The sequence below is a fragment of the Cryptomeria japonica genome, chromosome 4 (assembly GCF_030272615.1).
Source record: "Cryptomeria japonica chromosome 4, Sugi_1.0, whole genome shotgun sequence".
Lineage (NCBI taxonomy): Eukaryota > Viridiplantae > Streptophyta > Pinopsida > Cupressales > Cupressaceae > Cryptomeria > Cryptomeria japonica.
In genome coordinates, this window is record NC_081408.1 from 62,221,468 (window position 1) to 62,227,467 (window position 6,000).

Here is a 6,000-nt window from a genome sequence, read left to right on the forward strand (position 1 = left end):
TTGTTGGATAAAATTGAATTCGCCTTACTTTGGGCTGTAAAATGAACCACAACAACAATCTTTTCTTGATTTTCTAGGAGAAAATTTCTCAATTTGGGTTCTAAAAGGAACACAACAATCTTTATTTTTTCAAGAAAGGGCTAAAAATAATCTCACTATCCTTTGGTGCTTAAAAGGATCAATTTTAAATTTTTGCAAGAAAAAGGAACCTTGCTTTAAATTTTTGTTTACAATCAAAGAGGGAAGTCCTTCCCCTTTTATCGATTTCTTTTGTTGACCACCAATATCGAAATTTTTCTTTGTTGACCAAATTATTTTCCTAGATTAGAAAATCATTGATTTGAAGGAAATAAAAAGAACAGCATGTTTTCGTGGAGCAACATCTCCATTTAGATCTTAGAAAATCATTGACTTGAAAGATAAAAAGAAACTTGTTTGCCTTGTCTCGAAAGTAGAAGGTATATGCTCTCCCCTTAACTGGGTGATCAAAAAGCTAGCCTACTCTTATGCTTTTAGTCATACTGCATTTACATCCTTTAGCAAGTCTACCTTCCTGAGGGGTTAAAAATTTCTTAAAGCCATTCGTGGCTGGTGTGAAGGGAACGCCCTAAGTGGGAAACGACTTTTACACCAAGTGTTCCAACCCAATATAATCAAATGTGGAAAGTGACGAAAGTCCTTTTGAACGATTGTGCGTAGTGATTAGCCTTCCCCCAGTATCCTTGAGATACATAAAGCCTTTGTTCTAAAGGTTGGGAAGCCTCTTGAGGGAGTTTATCACTGACGACCAAACAGGAAGCTTGATTATGAACTTTAGCATTAGAAACCTTGAGCTGAGTTAGTAACCAAACATTTGTAGTATCATAGTGCAACGGTGGGGAAGAATCTACCCCCAAGATTACTCACCATATATCTCTCAAGATAACTACTCAATTGTGAAGCAATTCACTTTGAGTTAATTTCTGGCAAAAGGCAAAAAAATAGGCGCCCTCTACGGGGTGACACGACTGTTTGAGCTGACAGAGTATCGAGACTAGTGGGCTATGGTATTACTTATGACCCTTGAATAAAGAGTCTTTTTGAAGTGTATTCTTTGTAACCAAACTTGTTGAAACATTGAGGATTTGAACACATCCTCATAGAACATACACTTACTATTTAGATTAGGCTAAAATGGTTATATATTTGGTGTTGTGTCTTCATTTGTTACTTCAAGAAAATCATCCATCAGCATTAAAAGCTTAAGGCAAAACACCAAAAATGCAGAAAACAATCAAGTCAAGGCAGTTTAGCGCGTAAGAGCAACATCTTAGCGCGTATCAAACATAACTTAGCACATCACATCTTATCATTAGTGCGTAAAGTATTCATAGTAGTGCTTCACCAAAATTTAGAAACAAGCAGTTACAATTAGCACATTCTGAAAATAGTGTAGTGCGTGGAAGCATCAACTTAGTGTGTCAAAATTAAGATTTAGCGCATGGCGTATAAACAGTAGCACGTCGGTAGCTCATATTAGTGCATGATATTTTGAAATCAGATCTGAAACAAAATTTATTATCAGACATAGTTAGTGCATAGACCGGGGCAGCGTAGCATGTGGAGTCTTTCCCTTAGCACTTTGAGAAACTTTGGTAGCACATGGGGTCTCTTCTTTAGTGTGTGGTCAAGACCAGAAAAATAGGGGGTAAAATATAGGTAAATTTAGAAAATTTTCAAAACATTTTTGACAACCTCTTTTCACCAACTTAAACTTCATTAGATCAAAATATCAAGAACAGACCTAGGAAGCTATTTCTAAAAGAAAATTTTGTATCAAACAAAAGTTGTCCAAACATCTAAAACTGGTCGCACGATAAACATATCTATCCTATCAAAATGAGGAGACATCATCACACATAGCAAATAGGTTCTTTTTTTATCACATGGATTTTATCCCAAACACACTTGTTTTAAAACTCTAAGTTGTCAAATCAAGTTTCCATATCGAGAGACTTTTTCCATATCATTTGACGTACTTTGTCATGAGGGGGCATCTAAACCTTCACTTGGGTAAAGTAAAACTTGAGTTTCTAAAACAAGATAAACCGAATCCAAACCAACTCAAATAGAACTATTGATCGCTTGTGCATGACTAATCCTCATATTCTAAGAAGAAAGAATATTTATCATAACACTAAGTTAAAGAAACAGCAACCAAGTCCTTCAAAATTTGCCAAAAGAAATAAATTTTTTATTGGCATTTATGTGAACCAGTATAAGGACATAATGATATTGTATGTTGTCATTGATGTCAATATGTGATATGAAGTGAACCGGCATATGTGATATGTGAGAAGAGAGAATTGGCATATGTGTGAACCGGTATAGATGCCAAAGTGAAGTGGTATATTTGTTCAAAGATGAACTAGCATGTCAAGGTGAACTGACATATAGTTATGGGAACCAGCACATGGAAGCATTGTATGACTACCGGTTGGTAGGTAGTTTTCACTTCAGGATTTCTGGTTGGAATACGTCAAGCCTGTGTGACTCAATTGGTGATCTTTGTGTGATGAGTTCGCAGTATAACAGAGAACAGATCATGTTGCCACGTAAGCTCTATACACGTGAAGGATCTTGCATGAAGAAGACTATCTCTATCTACCTTGGGAATGTGTGAAGTTTGTTAAATGGTGATAACGTGTGATGGGTTATCAACCACCATGAAATCAGTGGATAATGGATGATGGAGAATGTCTTGAGATCGATTCAAGATTGTTGCATTTAATGCAGTATGATTCAACGGTCAGGATTGAACCGTTTGAATTGCTTAACCTAATAGGTTTAGAGTTTAGGGTTTTTGCTACAGACCTATCTGTTTCCTATAAGGTCAATGTTGTGTTTCTTTCTAAGGTTGTTGGCAAAAGTTGTGTGTGTGTATCCAAGGGTAGTGATACGTGATTCTTGCCAAACCAAAGGAGAGAAGAGATACCTACAAAGTGAATGTGCAGAAGGTGAAGAGGAGCCAAAATGGATCTGCATTAGCATTGAGTGTTGTTACCAGATCATTGTAATTCTTGTTGATCTTTAACCACTTCAACAGTTGTGAAATCCCTTAATAGGGTAGCCTTAACTAGCTTGATACAAATCCCTTAACACGGTAGCTTTAATCGGCTTGATTCAAATCCCTTAACAAGGTAACTCAAAGTTATTGAGTTCTGGGAAGCTATAGAGCTCTGGATATCCTTTAGCTATTGAGTTCTTGAAATCCTCTAACAAGGTAACCCTAACCGGGTTTAACACTTTACTGGGTATTATAGCCATCCCTTAACTAAGTGATCCCTAATAGGATCGATTCCTAGCAAAACCTATTGTAATGTCTTTAACCAGGCAAGGCTCCTAATAGAGCGGACTTCTAAAAAGTTCAAAAATAGCTTGTGGGTATTCATCCCCACCATGGTTTTTTCCAGTTGGGTTTCCATGTGAAAAATATGTGTCATGTGTGATGCTTTTATCTTGTGATGCTTTGTTATTACCTATTGAGTATATGATGGTTCTGTGTTTTATGCCTATCTATAAAACATATTTAACTAGCTATTATGAAGATCTGATGATAGTTTATGTGTTCATGCATGAGGATGTAATGGTACTATAGTATTGAGCTAAGAGGAAATCTTAGTGAGTAACCGGTCTATGATCGCTTTAGTTGTTATGGGTCTTACCAGTTGCACTCTATTTCAACCAGTATCACTATTTGCCAGTCATTTGGAGTATTTGTTGTCAAACCAATTTTGAACTATATTTTTGTTTGTATTGATTCACCCACCCTCTCAGTATCAGTTTGGTACTATTCATTCATCTTTGAGTTATCAATTGGTATTAGAGCATCCTGTAGGTCCTCTATGTTTTAAGCTTAACCGCTTGAGGTAAAGATCCCAGTCAAATGATGAAGAGGGAAGGTCAAAAGTTTAATAGGGAAAATTTCGGTATATGGAAGGATAGGATGAAGATATTCATCAGAAGCATGGGTGCTCAACACTAGAGTTATGTTGAGAATGTCTATGTTGTCCCTACCGGTACTCTCACTGATGACCGAAAGAGAGAGATACAAGAAAATGGGCAAGTCATAGAAGCCCTCATTATTAGTCTATCTGACATTGAGTTTATTGATGTTCAGGACAAGGTAAATCCCAAAGAGGTATGGGATGCTCTTGAAAATATCTATGGTGGTGATGAACATGTAAAATAGGCTAAGGAAGAAAGCCTGAGAAGGAAGTTTGAAGATATGCGAATGGTTGAAGGTGAGACCATTCAACAATATGGAATAAGAATTAAAATGATTTTTGGAGAAATCAAGAGTGCGGGTGGTAAAATAGAAGATTCCACTATGGTAAGCAAAGTCTTGAGATCCCTGTTGCCAATCTATGCAATAAGGGTTGCTGCTATTCAAGAGCTGAGATCAATAGACAAGACTAAGGTATCCTTGGACTCCATCATAGCTAAGCTGACAGCCTATGAGCTAAACAATTTTGATGGCAGTGTTCAAAAGACTAAATTAGCATTTAAAGCCTCTGCTATACCATCTGGAAAAGTAAAAGAAGCTAGCACTAGTGATGAACCTAGTCAAAGTAGAGAAATGACTGATGAAGACATTCTGATGGCATTTGAAGCTCTCCTTGCCAAGAAGCTTCCTAAAGGAGCCGATAAATACAAAGGTAAGCTACCTTTGAAATGCTTTTCCTATAACTAGATAGGATATATTGCTATAAATTGTCCTAATGGCGATAACAAGGACAAACCAGAAAGGTTAAGGAAAATTAAAGGAGGAAACTGGAGAAACTATTTTGTGGCAGTTGATGAAGGTGTCACAGATGAAGAACTAGAGGATGAAGAAAATGAAGACATTGTGTTTGTTGCTGTGAAAGAAGATGTGTCAAACAAGAAGGCTCTTGTCTCCCAGTTTGATAATTCCAATGAGTGGATTATTGACAGTGGTTGTTCTCACCATATGACAGGTAACCGGAGCAAGTTTCTATCCTTAGAGGAGTATGATGGTGGTGTGGTTCACTTTGGCAATGATGTTGGCAATATTGCATTATAATAGACAATGAAAGATTGTTGGCATTTCTTAAGGATATTGAGAAGGTTGTTGATGATTATGGATATAACTGATTAAAGATGTTTTACTATCTTGATATTATTATTTTGTCATTGATGTCAAGAAATTGATTTTCTAATTCAGTAAGATGTTGCCATATCTTGAGAAGTATGATATGAAGATTATAAAGATGTCGGTAAAAGACACAAGAAAGAATATGATGAATAAGGTATTCAATGGGCAACTACTACCGAGTCAAACAATGATGAGATCATGATGTTTTAGATTGTTTTAACATCATAGATATGTTGTAAATTGTAAAGGTTAATACTATACTATGTTATCAAGAAAGGAACCTAGTTGGTAAACCCTAAGGTTATCGCTATTGGTTAATCAAGGCAAAATGTCTACCAAGTGGAGTTTAGTATTCACCGAGTTGTTACCGAGTTGTAACTAAGCTATAACAGAATGCATTAAATGTTTACATGTGGTATTTAATGAAGGAAGCTGATGAGCTGGAGTAGATTAAATGATTGGTAAGTCATGGAAGAAGTTTATTAATGAATCTAAGGCAAAGGAAAGTCAGCATGAAGATCTACAGCTCAGATTGAACCGCAATACCCTAGCACAAGTTCCAAGACTATTATGCAAGTTCCAAGGTGGGGTAAACCATTTTCAGATAAAAAGATACATTGAACCTAGACAAGATCGAAGATTTGATGGCTATGATTGATCATGGGAAATGTGATCAAGGACATTAAGTGGCTAATTGTTTATAAATAGGAAACTATTGATAAACAATGTATGTGGGCAAGTGTATGCACAGGGATACTACATAGTGATTACCGAGCATAGAAGCTTGAAGACCTGTTAGAATAACAGAGTATAGAAGCCCAGTAGATAGACAAGATTAGTTCTAT